Source organism: Corvus brachyrhynchos, unplaced genomic scaffold (genome assembly GCF_000691975.1).
Source record: "Corvus brachyrhynchos isolate BGI_N302 unplaced genomic scaffold, ASM69197v1 scaffold434, whole genome shotgun sequence".
NCBI lineage: Eukaryota > Metazoa > Chordata > Aves > Passeriformes > Corvidae > Corvus > Corvus brachyrhynchos.
Window position 1 is genome coordinate 1,926,241 of NW_008238372.1, and position 20,606 is coordinate 1,946,846.

The following is a 20,606-nucleotide window of genomic DNA, read 5'->3' on the forward strand; positions in this document are numbered from 1 at the left end:
ATTCCTGCAGTGCTGAGATCAGGAGCAGCCCAAGGAAATCATCATGAGGTGTCTCAGTAAGTGGGTATTTGAGCACCTGAAAGGTAGTGGTAGCCCATCTCCTTCCTGAGAAACTGGCTGGAAAATCAGCCAAGATCATTAGGGGGGAAAAAAAAAAAAGTGATTAGAAATGAAGAAAAAATCAAATTAAATGAAAGAAAATAAAGCTGTGGTGATGCTGGTGGATTTTGCCTTTTGGATGAGTCATAAATACACTGGAGTTCCCATCAAGTGTTAATGAGGAAAGACAGAATTGAAATGATGCCTTTGACAAGTGCCGTATTTCTTCTGGAAATCAGTCTGTAATTATCAGTGAGCTGCCTGACTGTGCACCAGGGAGAAGGAGCCTTCTTTCCATGACTGGCACATAACTGGCTGGCTGCCACAAATGTGCACTGCCTGGAAAATGGGCTCTCCTGGGAGAAGGAGCCTTTAGTTCTGCTTTGGTGCTGGTGGTGACCCAAAGGGAGGACACAGCTCAAGCCAGCCCCTCAATAACCCTATAAAGTTTCCTCTGAAATGAATCTGCCCCTGCATCATCAGGGATGGTTTGGGGTGTGTCAGGATCAGAGTCAATGGGATGTGGGAGATGGAATATTTACATTGGGAATCCATGGAGCTGGGCAGACTGGCACAACTTGGAGATTCCTCTCTCCACGTTCCCCGACACTAACAACAGATGATTAAAAGGCTACAAGAGGTGCATATAGCTGAGCAGCATGTTTTTTTAATTTAGTGGAAGTGAAAAATGAAAGAGGAACACAATCAATGCCCAACAGTGGTTACCAGGATTTACTGTTGTGGAAACATCACTTTTCTTTTTGACTGTACACACACGACTGTACACAGACCTGCTTTACTTCACACCACAGGCTTTTGTTTCCTTCTGACTTGGGTTTGTAAATGGAATGAAAATACTTTTCTACTTACGAGTTCCTCCGTTAGAAATTCGGTAAATGATTAATCATTCGTTTTTTTTCTGAAGGTTTTTAAGATTTTAATTTGTAGCACACAGCTGTCTTGCAGCACTTAGCTCGATGCTCCAAAATTAGCTTGTAATTTGGTGTTATCAGGCTCCCTTGTGTAAGCAGGCACCAGAATTTAGAACAGCAGGAGTGTTACAGACATGATGAAAATGTGCTCCTTTGCTGAACTGGTGGCCAGAACAAAAAGCAGTCAGGGCTGCAGGAAGGAATTAGATGCTGCATCAGGAACCAGCACAACACTTCACCTTCAGTCCCCGTGCTCAGAGATTATTTCAGGACCTTATGTAAAATGCTTAGGTCGCCTGTCCGAGGGAAGAGAGGGGTGTCTCAAAGTCAGCCCCACACGTGTCTTGGGTTCTCTGCCTCTCTCTCTAAGTTTGGGGTGAAATTCTTCATGTCTGGCTCTCTGGGTGCACACCTCTCTCTGTGAGAGACCTAAAGCTCTGTTCTCAACAGAGAAAAATGTATTTTTTTGTGATGTGGTGCTTATCAGAATGAGCTCCTCTGGAGAGCCTGGTGTTCATAGATCTTAATCTGATTTAGGCTTCTAATTTGCTTAGCTCTCTCAAGGCTGAGGAATTTGTGGGTAATACTAACATTAAAAATAATAAAAATTATATAATAAATAATAAATAAAATAATTCTTTGTCTATCTCTGGAGTTAAGTGGATGCTCAGCAGGGTATTTCAGAATGTCTGGTTTGGACCTGGACATTTAATTTCTCCTTAAATCCATCTCAAGCAGCTCTATCCTTATTCAGGTTTGACTTATCCTGACCACCTCATGCCAGCTCTCACAGCCATTTTCTCAGTGGAAATATGGATGTGAAAACATCCAAATATTTTCTGGCTTGAGGATTTTGTTAGCCAGGATACTGGATTTGATGGAAGCATTTGCTTTAGCCAAGCACTCTTAGTATTGGTTTCTTTTTCCCCCAGCCCACAGTGGGTTATGAGTAGGAAAGACTGAGAAAAATACATATTTTCCAAGGAGGAATTTCCAAGAACAGAAGAAAGTTGGATAGCACCGGATATGGAAAAAGCATTTTGAAAGTCATAGTGGAAAAAAAGTAGGGCAGGGTGCTCTGGCAGCTCCTGGGAGATGATGTGGGTATTCCAGAGCTGGAAATCAGCTCTCAGCACTTCTCCAGGGTCTCACAGTGACATTATTTAATCACCGTTGATGAATGAGTTCTCTAACTGTATTTTGAGTATCTCATCTTTCATTCTAATTTATACCTAAAACCCCCTGAGACTGCTGGTTGACTCTAGGTGGAGAAAGCATTAATTATTCCTTAGGTTTTAGTGAAACACTGGCACTCCACAGTGACCAATTTGCTACTCCTGTAAAAGCTGCCAATAAAAAAGGACATGTACAAATATATTCATTAGCTCAAACTAATTAAAACCCAGGCTAATAGCCAGGAACACAACACGTTATTGCAGGATTTTGGAATTCATTATGTGCCTGTGCTGATCCAACAGTAACTATCCCTGCAGCTCCTAATCTAAGTTAAAGATCTGTTTACTGACAGACACCTAAAATGTATTTTACAGGGCCTACAGACACTGCAGAGTTTCTGACCCAGGTGTCTGACAGGAAACAGGGATTGGCCATGGAGATAATTCTGGGCAACAGGGATTAGCTGCGGAGAAAATTCTGGGCTACATCCTTTGTTGTGTAACAGAACCAAACAGAAGGATGGGAGAGGTGAGATTAATTAAGCCTGAAGAATTGTTTATTCTTGTGGCCTTTGATTTCAGAGCTGAGTGTAGGTTATCAGGTGTGGTACCTTTGAGGGAAGATGTGGATACACCTGTGTATATTCCAAACCTCCAGTTGCATTTGGGGCCCATCCTGGGGAATGTTGGGAGCACATAAACCCCCATCCTGGCTTATCCAGGGTCATACAGCACAGGTGAGGATCAGATAACCTCCTTCTTTTCACCTCAAATAACCAGGGGACAGAACCCACTGAGGGAAGGACATTGAGACAGAGCTGGATCCACGGCTGTTTGGTGTCCTGAAGCAGCCACCTCTGGGTCTAGCAGCCAGCAGAATAATTCCTAGCAGAAAACGTGCATTGTGGTCTCACCTAATGATTGTATTCATCAAGCAGGCAGCTGTATTTGTCACTGGCAGAAATTTCTTGGTGACCTTTCCAGTGAATCTGTTCCCAACAAAACTCTATGTCTCTGGTGAGAGCTCTGTGTCTCTCATGTGAGGTCTGCCTCCGGCAGGCAAAGATGTGGAGAAACTGGGGGAAAAAGAATCCCTGGCTTATTTTAGCCAAGAAGGTAAGAAGACAAATGGAAGAAGTGTAGGTTTGGATCTTTTCTGTCAAAGGATGATGGATGCTGTCAGCAGAGGGCAAGACGTGGGCTTTGCCAGTCAATCATTCCCTCCATCAGCACCACTTGGTCTTGTCTCAGACAAACTTCTTTGGCTTAAATTCCTTCCTCTGTCAAATTAAAGAGAAAGAAATGGCTTTTCTAGACCCCAGTGGGAAGAAGTTTGGAGATTAATGATCCATAAACAATAGCATATATTCCTGTGTCATTTTCCCAGCGAGACCAGGTGTGGGAGGTTTGGTGGACATTGTCTGCTCTGACTGCTGGACCTCTTTGAAGCTTTTCCCTGTGCCAGAGAAAAGGGTCACAATTCTTGTTTAAATATTTATGGTTTTCACAGGAGGGACCACGGAAATAAAGAGCAAAAGACTTAAGTCATGGGATGGCATCCTCTGGAGGTCCCTCAGCTCAGAACCATTCCAGTATGGAAGAACATCAAAAAGAAAATGTAATTTTTGGCAATTCTCCCCATTCCTCCCTGTGCCACAGGCAAACCTTGGGAACAACAGAGTCTAGAAGCTGTTCTCAGATGCAGCAGAATTAGTGTAGCTATTTGGTCTCTATTCGTCATCTTAAGAAGATTACTGCAGCTAACATTAGCATTTTTGCTATTACATGGTGGACTGGCTGAAGTCCAGACTGGGTTAGTATTAGAATACTTATTTCTTTCCTTTTACTGTTCTTTTTCTTCTTGCAGTAGAAGATGATGGACACAAAAAAAGCCAGTGAAGAAAGCTGCATCAAGGGATACCAGTGCTTCTTTGTAGTTTCTCCCCACATATCTGTTTGTGTGAGCTTGTAATTCCAGCTCAGTTCGGTTCTAAGTTTCAAGTTTAAATGAAATTAAATATAAGCACATCCACAACTGCCATTATTTTTGAGTGGGTACTATGTGAGACCACTAAGAAGTTACTGTTTTCTATAAATTTCTATAACTATAAATAGATCCAAATGTACTTGAAACTTGGCATGGAAATGTTCTATAACTACCATGAATTTGACCCTTCGAGCTTCCCACAACTCTTTGGACATCACAGTGATTTTCTGTGGCTGTAAGTAGTTTTCTGCAGGACTCTGTAGTACTGTGATGCGTATTTGAGGCTGAATTTCTTGACTGAACTTGCAGAGTAGAAAAACCAACAATTAACCTGAGCTGAGTTAGAGAGCAGCTGCTTCTCTTCTGCTGTGTGTTTGTGGGGTTTCTGGCCTGCCAGCAAAAGGCTGAGTTTACTTTTGTTTAGTTCAGTGTAATTGCTGAGATAGGGAGTGATGCAGCCCAGAGCTGCCAGCCTCCTTTGCTGGTGTCAGAGATACCTTTTGTTGTTGTAAGTGATGCTGTCTGAATGTGACAAAACACTTGATAAGCTTGGCCAAGCATGCCAGAAAACAAAACAAAACAAAAAGCAATGTGGACTTTTCAGTCCAGGCAGTTCAAAAAACTGCAGGGTGTTCTGCCCCCACCATTGAGATGTTTCAGGAGAAAAACTGATCGATTTGGTTAAAAAAAAGGAAGTTTTGCTTTTTGCTAGTCAGGAGAGGCTGCACAGATTAAGGTAAGCACTAGAAAACACTCAGATCCTCGGTGCCCATTGGCAGAGCTCTTCTGGAAGTGGTTACTGCTGGTTTTTTCAAGGCCCAAGACACATTCACTCATGATATTGAAGGTCTTAACCAGTCACTGGCTTGTATAAATTAATATTTTACTACCACTGTGACTCCTTGTCACAAGCAACAAGGAGTGGTGCAGTGGGATTCTCTGGGGTGAATCCAAACTCCTGGTCCTTCCTACCAGGCAGGCCAGGCTTCCACGATGGATCAAGTTAGTTATTTCTTACTTTCTTCATAAAACCTGTGGTTTTCCTTTCATCTTTTCCACAAGTAGGGTCTTCTCTGCCTCTCTTCCTGTCTCCCTCATTTCTTGTGTCTCACCTCTCATTCTTTCTCCTCCCCCCCCCGAGAATTTTGTGTCTCCTCAGCACAGCTGGGTCGAGTGCTGCTTCTCCCTCTAACTGCCTAATTTTCCCTCCTATTTTCCCAGGAAAATTTGCAGTCTGGGTCATTAGTAAAAAATATTCATTTGCCAAAAAGAAGGTTCCTGACTAATGCTCTAACTTGGGGTCATGGTGACCCTCAGCTGAACTTTTTCATTTTTCTCCAGTCTCACAAAACATTACCAAGACTAGGTTTAAACAAGGGCCAGGTGAGGAGTCACCTGAAAGAAGAGAAACATAAGTAAGAGACAGAACAGTTTTTAAAGGAGCAGAATTAGAAACAAGAAGGCTTTTAGTTGTTCTCTTTCTGGGAAGGAAGGGAAGAAGGGAGGGAGGAAGGAAGGGAGGGAGGAAGGAAGGGAGGGAGGAAGGAAGGAAGGAAGGAATTTGGAAGGAATTCAGAAGGAAGGAAGGAATTCGGAAGGAAGGAATTTGGAAGGAATTTGGAAGGAAGGAAGGAATTTGGAAGGAAGGAAGGAAAGGAAGGAAAGGAAGGAAGGAAGGAAGGAAGGAAGGAAGGAAGGAAGGAAGGAAGGAAATAAATAATTGGGTTTCCTGACAAAAGAGGAGAAAAAAAAATAATTGGTTCTGTTTACGTGCAGATCTAAAATTTGAGCAGTAAAGATAATTAGGTGGGTTTTAGTGGAACAGGGAGTGGGCTGTGCTGTGTCCTGTGCATTCTGCACATGCCAGCACTTTGGAGGCGGTGAGGGATGTGAATCCCAACTTAGGTCCTTCCTTGCACCGACCCAGCTTGTGTTTCCTGAAGCAGAGGAAATGCATGAAAGGTTTAGTCCTTCTAGATGCTTGTAAGCTCGTGTCCTTGTAATCCTCAGAAACAGGGTGAGGAAGAATGGGTCTCTCTAGACCAGAAAATACAGGCTGGAGAGATGATCTGAGGTTGGCCAGCTGCGTGTGTCAGCCCAGATGCTGTTTCTGATCAGCTTTATTGACAATCTGACATGTCTGTAAATCCAGACAGACCTTAAAAGGTGCCTGTCAGGGTTTAAATTCACACAAGGAAAAATGTTTTCTAGAGAATTTTTAAATGAGTAGCAGAGATAAATGTGAGAGAAATCCTCACCATAGAATGTGTAAAGGACTACTCAGATTAATTTTTGTCTTCCATGTAATCATTTTAAGTGACTCGACTGTTTTCAATTTTTTTCCTGTGCTTAAATCTTCAAGAAATCATTGGCAACTCTCAAAACACCAGCAGAGTAACATTCACCCTCTGGTTTTGATCCCTTTTAACGATTTTCCAGCTATCCATAACTTTTATTTCATTTAGTTTACATTCCTTCACTGGTATTATATGCACTTACTTTGTTTATTGCAATCTGGACTGGTGGCAAGGCCGATTAACAGCTGCTGAACTCTGCTGGCTAAAAGCTCCCTTTTCAGTTGTACACAACCTTGCCAAAATCCAATGGCTTGGGCTGAAATTTGTTATTTTGATTGCTTGCCTCAAGCAGAATTATTTCGGAAGGGTTCAGCAAAGTCATTCTAGTAGTTTCCAAAAATGAGGCTTGAGCAAAATGTTAGCACATCAAGAAATTAAAAACAATTTCTGATGGCCTTTTGTCTGACTGCTTCGAGCCTTTGTCATTTTGAACAGAAATGTAAGATTTGTCATCTGGGATGTGACTTTTCTATTTGTTATAGAGGCCAAGTTATAAATGTTTCGAAGGACAAGCCTTACGTTTGTGTGAGTTCAGTGAAGCAGTTAATTATTTTTTTTTTCCATGAAAACGCAACATCACTGAACCAAATAGTAAACACGAAAGCAATTAAACCAACACTGTCTTTGAAAGGCTTAAGGAAATGATCGTTTTCCTTAATTGCTGCTACATTCAGCGATGCTTTGGCCAGGAGCTGAAGGGTCGTGCCTTTTCTGTGCTCCTAAAACATCACAATTGCTTAGGAAAAAATGTGCCTCCTTCCTTGGAAGCAGAGGGTCCCAGAAGCTGGAGCGGGGAGGTCAAAGGATGGAATGACAAAGGAGTTCAGTAGGTCTCATCAGGAAGCTGGAACCACAGAGGATTAGGCAGGATTTGAAACTTATGGGATGGAAGCTGGGATGGGGAGGGAGGAATATGAGCAGGCATGTGAGAACTGGAGGAGAGCAGGAGTCAGCTGGTGTGGGAAGGGGCTGGGCTGGAATTTTGAGGTTAGGGAATGTCCTGGTGCAGTTTTGGGGAGCAGGGGTAGCAAAATAAAGACACAGCATTGTTGAGGTCTGCTGGCAGCCGTGGTGACCGTCTTGGCTGGGGGAGAGCTGGGGCTGGCCCTGAGCTGGGACAGAGGAGATGGAACAGGAGTAGCCACCACATCTGAAGGCATCAGAGTTTTCTGATTGTTCCCTTCCCATCAGCTTTATGAATCCCACCCAAAAAATCTGCAAGTCATAGTTCCAGGCAGCCGTGCTGAGGAGCCATGTGGGTGTCCATATGTTGTATCAAAATACCTTTTTTTTTTGCTTTAAATCTAGGAAACACTGCACTTCTAAGACCATGAAAGTTTCAATGTCAAAAATTAAAGTTGTCCACTCAGTGATTCAGTTAATTTTGCCTAATGGTATCGGTTCATTTTGTCATTTATTAACTTTCTCATGTTCATCTTTGCAGCCTGAATGTTCTTTTAAGATAGCTTTATGCATGCAATAAACTTACAGCTGAAGCAGGAGGGAAACCTTTATCCCCCAGCCTCGGTTAGATTTTCATGTCAATTAGTCTATCTGGCACTGGGTTTAATAACTTTCTAATTGCAATTGCAGCACTTACCTAAATCAATGGCCACCCCTCTGGATAAAACTGATTTTAAATAGCCGTTGTTAAAAGGCACCAGGTGAAAACTTAGTGAGGTGAAAAGCAAGATAACATGAATAGGAACCCTCCTTTTCTTCTAGACAGCTCCTATTAATAAAGCTTGCTTTTTGTTTTGTTTTGCCTTAACATGTTTTTACATTAAAAAAAAAATTGAACTTACAGAGGACACTTTCTGAGCTTCCTTTAAGATGTTGCAGGATGGGAGTCAGGGAATGCTCCAGGTGATAAAAGGGATTTGTTCCAGCTCTGAGGACTGGAAGGCAGCGAGGCTGGAGGGCCAGTGTGGTACCTCACAAGCACCACTTGGCTGGCAGCTCGGAAATGCACCCGCTTCCAGCACGTACAACCTTCTTTGTGTCCTCAGCGTTCTGTGTGGGTTTGTTAAGTGCACCATCTGTCAGGATAATGAGAGCATTTTCACTTCCCTGCTCCATAACCTCCTGATGTAGTGAAAGAGCTCAGAATATGGACCTGCTTTCTCCCTTCGCAGGGGCTTTATTGGAAAAGCATGCTTGCTTTTACCCACATTAAAAAAAATGAAAAGGTGTGTGGGTGTGAATAATCAATACACAGGCTATAAAAAGGTGGATACTCCTCCTTGCTACACACCTGAGAATAAGCCCACTGCAAGCCAGCCTTAATGATCTACACATTAGTCAGCTGCTTGTCAGATGCTTGTCAGGGCTGCACTCTTAGGGGAGAACAACCCCTCCACCCTTTATCTGAAATGGCATCCAGTTCAAAAGAGGATGTTGCTGAGTCAGTGCCTAGGACCTAGAAGGTTTGGAATTTTATTTTCTTATGAGATGGGGGAAAGAGGAAAAAAAAATGCAGAAGCAGGATTTGAGGTACTGTGTAGCGGCTTTGGAGCCCGACCTTGCTCATTATCTTTGCTGCTTTGGAAAGGCTTGGAAAATTATATTACCCTACAACCATCAGTCGTCACTCAATAAATACAGAGGCTACAGGCAGGGACAAGAAATCCCACTGAGCTTTGGTATTGACTTGTTAGAATTCCAGGCTTTAGCCTCCCCGTACAGTAACTGCCTCTAAGTAATGAACAAGCTGCTCAGAAGGACGCCTTGCCCTTCTGGATTCATTCCCCCCTCTTTTATAGGATCTATTCACTGCCATGTTTTACTCCCTTATGCTAAACAGTAAATTGTCCTATGTGACAGTAAGGTCTTTTCTATTACTCTGGGAGAGGAAATCAGTGGGAGAGCAGAGCTGTGCTCCAGTTGTGCCTCAGAGCCAATAGTCATGTCCAGCTCAGCATCAGTTTCCACAGTAGGGGAGGGGAGAGAAAAAAAACATGTCAAGGATGTGTGGTGGGGTTGTATTTCTTCCATTAAGGAATGATGAAGCAGTAACTTTTGTGTGTAATGGTGCTGTAAAATCTGAATTCTCTGTTGAGTGCACCACATTGGGGAACTGCACTAGGAGGTGGTCACTTTGTTTTTCTGAGCTCTGCGTGCAGATTCCAGTCTCATGTCAGTGTTCCTTGGCTTGGACCAGCCACAAGAATCATGGAAATACCTTTTAAAGGGTTCTTACCTTCTACACATGGACACCCAGCACATCTGACTCACACATTTTATTCTTCCTGCATTCTCAGCCCTGTTTTGGCTGCCTTTGTCACATGCTGGGTGCAGCAAGGTTCCTCGGAGCACCTCCACTCTTCAGGATGGCAGCAGCCATCACCTGGCTTGTTCTTAGCTAAATAGCAGAGCAGAGGTTTGGTGTTTGCAGTAGCTGGTGAATTCAATTACAGTTCTCACAGAAACTGTCATTTGGCTGCTTGTTCACATGAAGCATTTGATATTGCTTGTCTTGGTGTTAACTGTAATCCTTTATTAGAGGTGTATAAGGAATCTTATTGATGTGCACTTAAAGGCACACAGTGTACACAAAAATTCACTATCTTTGAATTAAATTGAAAGGAGAGCGAGAGGTGCTGATACAGTTTTTTTTGTCTGTTCAGCTATATTTCTATAAAAAGAAAAATGTATGCACACTGTTCAGTCAGCTCCTGAGGGAACGTGAGAGGATCCAGATCAGCTGCACAACTGGCAGCTTCCCTGGCCATCTCAGCAGAGGGAACAAATGTTCATTTTGACCCTCTACTGAAGGTGAGCCCTTCTCTCCCTCTCCATCCCATGGGATCAGAGCACACAGATGGAGTTGTGTGAGAAGGTGTGCCTACCTTTATTTTATTTTCTTCCTTCTTGGAGCAAACAAGACCTCTTAGCTGCTGCAGTTTCAGTGTAGTACCTTTCAGAAGGGCTAAATAATTCATTTGATGAGAAAGAATTTCTCATGAACTAGCAGATAAGTGTGTTCATCTGAAATTCTACAATGTGTAGTTCAGGCACCACTCAGGCTCAGGCAATGTAACTCACTTAAAGAACAATATCTACATCTGAACCAGTCCCTCTGAGCTGCCTTTATAACTAATAGAGAACTAAGCAGTATAGGAAGGGGATTCAAGGGTGAGATTTGTGCTGTCCACTAATGTTGGAATTGCACCCTTGGAGTCCTTGCTTTGCTTCATTGGTGTCTTTCTAAACACCTGCAAGTTTGGCTTCCTTTACAGCTGGACTTGATGATCTTAAAGATCTTTTCCAACCTAAATGATTTTATGATTCTAAGTTAGATTAAGAAATTTTTTTTTTGCCTTAGGAATTGGCCAGAGCTTTTTACCTAGAATCTGGTCTTGAAATATTTGGCTTAATGAGCTTCTGCAGAACACGTAACATGGCTGAGTGGCTCTTGGGCAAGACAGCCTGGAACACACTGACAATACCCTCCAGCATATAATTCCTTCTCATCCTCTTTCAGAGTCACATTGCCACTGGATCTTAATTTATCTTCCCAGTGCTGCTGTTTCAGTGTTATCCTACATTCTCCTGAGGAGCCCCTCCTCTCTTCCTAAGAAAGTTAAGCAAGCCAGCCTGCAGGGGAAATAAACACAGAATGTGGCTTTTTGCGTTCCGTGGAGACACGGTAAACTCAAATTAATGATTCTGTTCGGGTAACAGCCCAAGCAAAAAAAACCAGTGGAAATTTCCTAGAACCAACCCTCCTGCAACAGGTTTTCTTTGCTTTACGGTGGAAAACTACAGCTGGGTGACTGCTTTCAGGAGTCAGAGATGTTAAAATTCCGTACCTTGTGTGAGAAAATTTCATTCTGTGGAACATTCAGTAAGACTTCTGGTCAGACCAAATCTATCCAGCACTCTGGCTGAACTTGTGGATGCTGGAGCAGAAGTTACAAAGCCAAGTGATGCAGGAGCATGTGAGACCCACTGGCAGGCCAAGTTTCATGGTAAATTGATTTCCTTTAGAGTATCCTGGTCTTTGCTCAGGGTGAACTACCTTGGAGCTGCTCCAGAAGCCTGCGTTTTATATCCATCACATCTCTAGGGCTCTCCTGAAGGGATGAATTTGGTGTTATGGAGGGGTGACAAACTTTCTTTTGCCAAACACTCTCCTGAAAGAATGTCTTAGAGCAGGTTTGTTCATCCTAGCCTGGTTTTACCCTGTGACAATTCTGTTCTGTCACTAAAGGACTCCAAATACTTCCTTGGGCATTCTTAACCTCACAAGCTCCACTTCTACACAATAATTGCCCGGCTGCCTCCACAAACATTCCCAAACTGGCAGGTAGTGCAAGATGTCAAAAAAACATGGTGCATGTATTAAAGCAGTGGCTTTTTTTGGGGATGTAATTGTGCTAAATTAACTATCCTATCACAGCACAGAGCAATGCCCATGGTTGTGCAAATAAAAGCTGCACTGTTTGGCCATTATTAATGTTGTTTGTTTCTTGCTCTTAATCTGTGCAGTAAAGTGAGTGCTTCATACTGATAATATTTACAAGGCTTAGGAGATACTGAAATAGAATCATAGAGTGGCTTGGATTGGAAGGGTTCTTCAAGCTCATCTCGTTCCAACCACCTCTTCCATAGGAAGGAAACATCCACTGTCCCAGGTTGCTCCAAGCCCCGTCCAACCCGGCCTTGGACACTTCCAGGGATGGGGCAGCCACAGCTTCTCTGGGCACCCTGTACCAGGGCCTCACCACCCTCCCAAGGAACAATTTCTTCTATAATAACTCCTTTGCTTAAGAACGTGATATTGAATGGTAAAGCTCAGTTCCTGTACCTTATGCTCTGCACCTGTGAGTGTGGGATTTAGTCGTTTGTAATTAAAACCTGTGGTGGATTTTGCAAGAGGAGAGTGTTTTCTCACTGTGACTTTCCAAGTGCTCATATAACCGTTTTTATTAAAATTACCCTGTAAACTTAAAATAGGCTCTCATTAGTTGCTAACAGATCTGCTGGTATCCAGTGACTCCAAGAAAATGCCCTTATTTTCCACTTTGAAGATGAGCAGGGCAAAGTCTTGCTCTTTTTTGTGTGTGGAAAAAAACATCTTATGACTCCATATCACGGTACTTTTGATTGACTCCTCTCCTTTTTGTGACTGACAGGCTTTGCTCTGTAACCCGTGCCACCTTCCCCAGCTCTTTTCACTTTGTCAGGCACGGATTTGATCCCCCTTTCCTGCCACTCCTGTGAGGCATGTTGTGATCGCTGCCACTTCTCCGAGCTTCTTCCCCAGCTGCTCTTTAGGGGGGTGGTGGGGTGAGGGAGCATCCCTGGAAAGCAAAGCCAAGGGAGACAGTGCCACACTGGAAGGTAAAATCCTCTGTTTCGTGTTTTCCTGGTGAGTGCTCTCAGGTACCGTCCATCATCCCACAATTAACAGCGAGTGCCAACTCATTTTGAGGCAGTTCCCTTGCAGTCTGGAGCAGCAAAATGTTTGGAAGTGATGGGGGCAGCATGTCCGTTGGAAAACAAAATGGGTTTAGAGCCTTTTATATGGTTTTGATGCAAAGTGGTGCAGCAGTGCTTGAATCAAAAGGGCTAAAAAAGCGCCCCAGGGGTCCCACACGCTGCCACCACAGTCCCTCGGCAGAGTCTGTCTGGAACAATCCCAGCCGTGCCCGTGGCTGCACCGACTCTCACATATTTAGGGAAGCTGTGGATGATGCCTGAGCTGTGCTGAGGCCTCGGATAATGTGCTGGTGTCGAGGTAGCCCTGAGGAAGTTCTCCCGTTGTTATTTTAAACGTTATTGCTGAAGACACTTTTGCAAAGGTCAGAGCACTGAGGGGTGGTGGAGGGGAAAGAATTTATTGTTCTGCATTTGTAACCACATTAGGGCTCCCAGCTCGGGCTGGGAGTGCCTGGATGCTACCATAATAGGGAAATAACTGATCATATATTAATCAAGCAGTCGAGAAGCGAGTCAGGAGGGCAGCTTGCTTCATGCATTGCTGAAATGCAGCTCCCTCCACAGCAAAGCTGGTTAAAGGCACAGTGTTTAACTGGGGAAATGAGAACTGGAAATGGCAGAGGAAATTAAAACTGCGTCGTAACAGTTCCCATTTAAAACTTGGCTGGGGCGTTGGGGATCATGGGCAGCTGCAGAATGAGACTCCCATAACTCTGGGCTGAATTTGTGAGGAGGAGCTTGGCATCCTGACCTGGGGGAGAGGCTGGGCTAGGGCTGGGTGTGTTATCCCTGCTGGTGGGGCATCGTTCTGCAGGGACAGAGGGACCTGGCAGGAGCTGGACTCGATGGTCCTTGTGGGTCCCTTCCAACTCAGGACACTGAGATTCTGTGACAGTGCCAGCACTTGATCCCCAGCACCATTTCCTTTCAGCTCCCAGAGGCTCCCACTGAATTTGCCAGTTTAGCACTTCTCAGATGCAGCTTTAGCTGGTAAGAGATGAGATGATAGAGCCGAAATGGCCATTTTTTATTTGCTAGGTTCCCAGTTAAACTCCAGAAAGTTTGATCTCCAAGTGGCAGTGTGAATTAGTTTCATTCCCAGAATACCTCCCATGAGTTATGTACCTACCTATACATCAGTTACATGTTTGTAAACCATTTTAAAAGGCTGGCAGTGATCCATTAATTATTTTGAAGATGAGGAATGATTGCTTAAATAATATTAGCATTTAAGGAAAAACAATATTTGTCTCTATATTAATTGTTGAGCAAAATCTATTCATCTGTAGTTGGCTACAGTCTACTGGAGAATGCAATTTCTGTAAACTGAATTTTATTGCTATTCCTTTCTGTTCCATTATGTTACCCCAATGTACATATTTTTTGTGCTACTTCGTTTATCTTGTGTCAGAAATAATATTCCTGTTCTCAAACATTATTACAACTAGGGAAAAAAAAAAAAAGATTAATCAGACATTTCAAAAGCCTCATGCTGAAATAACATTTTTAAAATTATAGAAGAACAACCATTATTTTCTACAGCAAAACTAATTTTTCGAGTTCGAGATAGCAACACCATATTCCAAAAGTAAAGGTCAATTTGAAAAATAAAAGATTCTGGTTGCCTAATAAGGTTATGTTCTTTATACCAAATTGTAATTTACAGTTGAATCAAATGATATTAATTATTCCTGGCTTGCTTTGAGTGATATTCTGGGGCCAGTTGGTGTAGTTCAGATAAAAACAGCTGTTACATTTAGTCTTATCATTAATGATAGCCTTTATTTTTTTCCACATGGAGCTTTTGAAGTCTCAGGAGACTGCTGAGCTCCAGGGGTTGCTTTTCTGTTTCAGAGATGGTTCCCGTTTGGACTTTCCATTTCCCCAGCATCTTCTACCTTCAAATAACCGAAACCAAAAACCCCTTGTGGAAAGCTGTAATTCCCCACCATCGAGTGCATCTCTCCTGACAGAACAGGGAGCCTTGGACTCTGGAAGGTGGCCCTGGAATGTCTGGGTTTATTTTGAAGTGACAAAACGAGAACAGCTGTAGGGATGGAGTCCTTGTCACAAAACGAGCCTCTCACCCTGCAGCACTTCTAATGAGCAGGAAGAAAAATTATTGTTGTTCCTAATCTAATTAGAGAAAAATTTTGTGCTTATTAATGAAGAAGCTGAGTGTTGGTGGCTAAGAAGGCTGATGGCCCCTGGGCTGGATCAGGAATTGTGTGTCCAGCAGGAGCAGGGCAGGGATTGTCCCTCTGTGCTGGGCACTGAGAGGCCCCTCGAGGGCTGTGCCCAGTTCTGGCTCCTGCAGGAGAGCCCTGGAGGGGCTGGAGCGTGTCCAGGGCAGGGAAGGGAGCTGGGAAGGGGCTGGAGCCCCAGGAGCGGCTGAGGGAGCTGGGAAAGGGGCTCAGGCTGGAGCAAAGGGGGCTCAGGGGGGACCTTGTGGCTCTGCAAAAGTCCCTGACAGGAGGGTGGTGGGGTTCTGCTGCCTCCAGCACAGGGAGGACGTGGAGCTGCTGGAGAGAGGCCAGAGGAGGCACCAGGATGAGCAGAGGGATGGAGCAGCTCTGCTGGGAGGAAAGGCTGCGAGAGCTGGGATTGTTCAGCCTGGAGAGGAGAAGCTTTGGGCTGAGCTCAGTGTGGCCTTGCAGGGCCTGAAGGAGCTGGGAAGAGAGAGATTATTTACAAGTACAAGGGGTAATGGCTTCAAACTGATAGAGAGTAGGTTTAGTTTAGATATTAGAAGAAATTCTTTACTGTGAGCACAGTGAGACCCCGGCACAGGTTGCCCAGAGCAGCTGTGGCTGCCCCATGATCCCTGGCAGTGTCCAAGGCCGGGCTGGATGTGGCTTGGAGAACCCTGCTGTAGTGGAAGGTATCCCTGCCTGTGGCAGGGTGGAACTGGATGTCCTCTTAAGGCCTCTTCCAACCCAGGCCATTCTGTGATTCTATAACTCCCCTAGAAAACAAGTCTTTTACTTCCTCACCCTCAATTAGATACAGAGGGGAGGAATGGCCAACATCAACATAGAGGTTTTAAAACTATTGCTTGTGAGGAGTTAAGTGTGGCCTCCACACCTCTGAACATCCACATTTTCTCGAGCTGGCTGGTTGCTCTGTGGACTGTGGTCAGATAAAATGACTCTTCCCATCACATAAAGATAATGCTCCACATGGATGTCAACATCCATGTGATTCCTGCCCAGTTTGGTCCTCTTTATTTCGGGGCTGTTCTGCCTCACTGGACAGGCTGGTGTAATAGCTTGGGATCCGAGCGGCAGCGTAAAGATTGTCACAGCTTGAAAAATCTTGGGAGCAGTGGGAGGTAATGATCCTGCCTGAGGCAAAATACCGCTTCTGGCCTGTTACAGGGCACTGTGATTCTGTCCCACACTCCATTTAATCTCCCCAGACGCTGCAGTTTAGCCCCTGAAAAATGCAGTATTTTTATAAGTGTATTCCATCTTCAGTCTGGTCCCATAATTCCTGTTCGATGTGAGCCAGGTGAGCAGGGGCAGAGGATGGCACCTGAGACAGGAAATGCCAGTTAGAGCCTTCAGCTCGTGCCATTTTTCATGCTGAATGGTTTTCCAGAATGTGATGAGCAATTTCTGTTTCATCTGGAAGATGGGGAATTTCTGAGAATAAAGACTGAGTCCCCTTTTCCACCCTGCTAACCTTTTTCCTTCCCTGAGCAGTTTGGGGAAGGACTAGTCTGTTTAGGCTGTGTTCAAATGTCACAAAAGACTGCTTTAGACTTTTGGCCCATATGGAATAAGCAGTGTTTCCTTTTCCCAGCATTGTCACAATTCATTTTACTTTATAGCTGAAAAGTAAATGAAAGAAATAGCTGGAGGCACATTTGTGAATAATTATATTTGCACCACATTTCTTCAGAGTTTGATGGGTAGATTGGTGTGTAAGTTTTTATTGTTTTCCTTCAGCTTCATTATCCATCCAGTGTTTGCCATGGGTCACGAGGTGCTGTAGCAGATCATGGAGACAGCATTCTGATGCTGAGTGTTTCATCTGGAAAGGGAATACACAGATCTTTTTTCAGTTGCAACAGTGCATAATGATGGTAAACTTGGAAAGCAGCTCATTAGTTGCTGTTTCAGGCTCTCCTGCTGGGATGAGTGCTGCCTGTGGTGAGGGAAAACTCGTACCCTGCAAATTGTCTCCGACTTCAGCCCTGCAGTGTAATGGTGCTGGGGTCTGGGGTGTCCCTTGTCAGCAAGCAGTTGATATTGTGCTCCAAGATTTGTCCCATCACTGATCAGATTTGCCTCAGTTGGCGCCAGAGCCCGTCCATGTTAGGTGATTTGGAAAACTCATGGGATAATGTAGCCTTTTGTTATGGCCTACAGCTGTTGGTATGGGATTGTTCACCTCCGCTGTTGGCAGTGACCAGAACTCAGCAGGGACATGCACTCACTCCCCTTGTTTGTCAGGGTGTGTTCAGAAGAGTGGGAGTCCAGCAAAGTGTGAAGAAATCTTTCAAGAAAAGCCTTGAAATAGCTGAGTTTAGTGGGAAAGGTTAGGGGGGTTATTTATTATGGTGCTAATGAAACCAGATCCCTTCAGAAAGCAGAAAGTGCAGGCCAGGGCTTATCAACCATCTCTGAATCCTGTAAAATCACGAGAAGCTTGTGAGTTTAAGTCTACTGACACCAGTTTTGTTTTCCCTAGTTCCTCATGTGGGTGGGTGTAGTGCAGGGATCCTCAGATATCCATGTGGAAGGAATCTTCATGTATTTTAAAAAGTGAAAATATCAACAAAAGGTTGTGTGTGACTGAGGATGGGGAGGGAATCCTGATCCACCTTTATTAGTACATAAAGGTAGCTTGGAAAAAGGTTATTTATTATCAGAATGGTTGGCCCCTGCCAGCAGAAAGGAATGAAAACAGCAAGTCCAGGAGTATAACCTGTGCTCTGGCCTGCTGAGAGCCAGAATTTCCTGGGTTTTCAGACCATTTCTGAGCTAAAGGAAAACCAGGAGTGGGAGACCGGGCATGAAAGAGGGACATTTCTACGGGCTTGCTTTCAGCTCTCTGCAGAAATTGAATGATTTGAGGATTCAAATCCAACAGCCTGCACACTAGAGATACTTGAACAACTACTGACAGGTAAAAGTTACTGTGGCATGGGTGGATATGGAGCAGGAAAGGTGCAAAAAGGCTTTTAGTCCTTTTATCAGTGCAGTGAGGTGAGTTCTGGTCTCTGCAGGTCCTGAGCCCAGGCTGGCTTTTCATAGTAATTAATTGGTTAATTCTTAATTCATGGAATTGTAGAATGGTGTGGGTTGGAAGGGACCTTAAAGATCACCTGGTTTTGTCTCCCCTGTCACGAGGGAGTTGGAGCTCCTGCTCCTAACCAGTAAAATCATGTAGTGTGCAGGGTGTGATACTTTTTAAATCACTGGGCTGTTTTTAGGAGAGCTAAAATCAGGTAAAAACTAAAATCTTTCTCCCTTAGACAAAGCCCGAGCTGACACCCCACTGAATTTTCTCTCCAGATTGAAAATCCATCTGTTAAAGTATCTGTGTTGTGACAGGTATCAATAGGAAATGGTTTGGGGAGAACTCCAAGAAAATCCACTCCCAAAATTGGGGAAATACCCAATCCAGCTCTTTCAGTTTAACATAGGACTTCAACTCTTTAAGCAAATACGTCTATGCAATTATATATATATATAAATATATATTCTCTATGTATTCAAATGTGGATGAACCATACATGTATAAAAAAAGTGAAATATGGACATAGGGAGAAAGAAAATGATACAGGTATGTCTATTACATTATATATAGATTCCACATGTTTTGTTTTATAATTTATATTATGCATATATGTGTAATCATTATATTTATATTTCCATACCATCTGCTAATGCTGAATTTCTTCATTATTCATATAAATGTCTTGGACTTTTTGAACACTTCTAATTTCTTAATTACAAGTCTGTCATGGCTGAAAACTTCTCATCCTACCATTTCTCTGTGGTGATAGGAAAATAGGAATATAGAAAGAGTTCACATGGAATTTTGGTTTTGATCTCTCAACAAGAATGGGTCAAAAAAAGTAAAAGTCAAACCTTAAGATAATTGTAAATTATTGTATTACAGTTGATTTTAAGGCAGTGGTGATGCCATCAAGCAAAAATTAAGGTGACCTGGAAATTCTAGAGACAAATTACTCTAAATGCTGCATTTTCTTAAGTCTTAACATGAGATTGCTGAGTCACTGTTGCAAGTTAAGATAGTGCTAAAACTTGGCTGTAATAGGAAATGAGCTGTACAAGCCAGATTTCATCAAGAGGTACAAACCCAATTGTGTCTATTCATCCACCCATCTGGTTTTCCCAACTGGCATTTCCAAAGGACAGTAATTAATACACTGAAATCAATGGATAGACTCCACTTTTGCTGTTAGGTTGCCTTTAACCCATAAATACCAAATCAAAATCCATTCAGATTTCTCCTTGGCTGTGTCACTTCCAACCTTCACGTCCCTTTCCCCACGGAAAATCAACTACAATTGTATTTCTGTACTTAGGGTGGTTGTATTGCTTGAATAGTTACACAAACCGTGCAGATTCTTGGATTTAATGACATGATTCTGTGATTTAATGACATAAAGTTAATGGATTGATTGCCTTCCACAAAAAATAGCTTAGCTTTTCATTAGCTTGTATAATCAAACTTTTGGTGAGCTCTCAAGCTGTTCTTCTCATCAAGATTTTCTCTTTCTTCTTCCATTCATCTTTCTTCTTCAATGTTCTTCTAAGTAAAACAAAATATTAAGTGAACATTTCTCTTACGTTAGCATAGCTGCATTTATTTAGTTGTAGTTAAATCAATATGGAATATTGCAAAACCTTCCCTTTAAATATTTGCTCAGTTTAGAGTGGTCCATGGGAAATGAACACAAAAGTTAAGTTCTGAGTAAGAGCAAGAAGCACAAGCAAGAACTACTGCAAGACTCATGCTGAAGTCATGGAATGGCATCCCTGTTCTCTGCTGTGAAGGACAGAGACAATGGGGGTTAAGTTTCTTTTCATTTTAATAATACATGGAAAGTGTTGCCTTTATTTGCATGAACAGTACTTGGGGATGAGCATCCTGGTGGTATTAATGTCAAGAATTAAAAGCAAAGTGGTTCAAAATGGGTGGATTCCCCCAGCTGCTGTTAAGTAGAGCTCCCTGCAGACTCCTGGAGTGACGCTCACTGCAGGCTGGGACACAACAGTTACAGAAGTGAGTTTAACAAACAAGGTTATGGTGAAAAACTCGGTGCTGTGATGAGGTTAGTGGGGTAAATGTGTGTCCCCACTAACTCAGTCCAGGCAGTTCAGGGTTATCTTTGCAACAAGGGCAGGAATTTTCCCAGGCCTGCACTTTTAACTTGTAGGTGGGTGAAGGAAAATTCAGCAGTCAGCTGGGTTGTCCACGTGGAGGCTGAATGCAGCTGAAGGGAAAGCTGAGGCCTGGGAATAAAGGAAGGCAGAGAGCCAAGGATTGAGGATGAAAGACAACAGCAGGGCCTGGAGAGAAGTGAGGGAAGCAGTGCAGTGCTGGGGAGATTGGACATAAATGAATTAAAGAG

General features: G+C 43.4%; 1 protein-coding gene across 1 annotated transcript in view; it reads left to right on the forward strand.

Annotated features, from left to right (window-relative positions):
* PCP4 (Purkinje cell protein 4) overlaps positions 1-20,606 on the forward strand; it is a 38,912-nt gene that overhangs the window by 15,744 nt on the left and 2,562 nt on the right. The window lies entirely within an intron of this gene.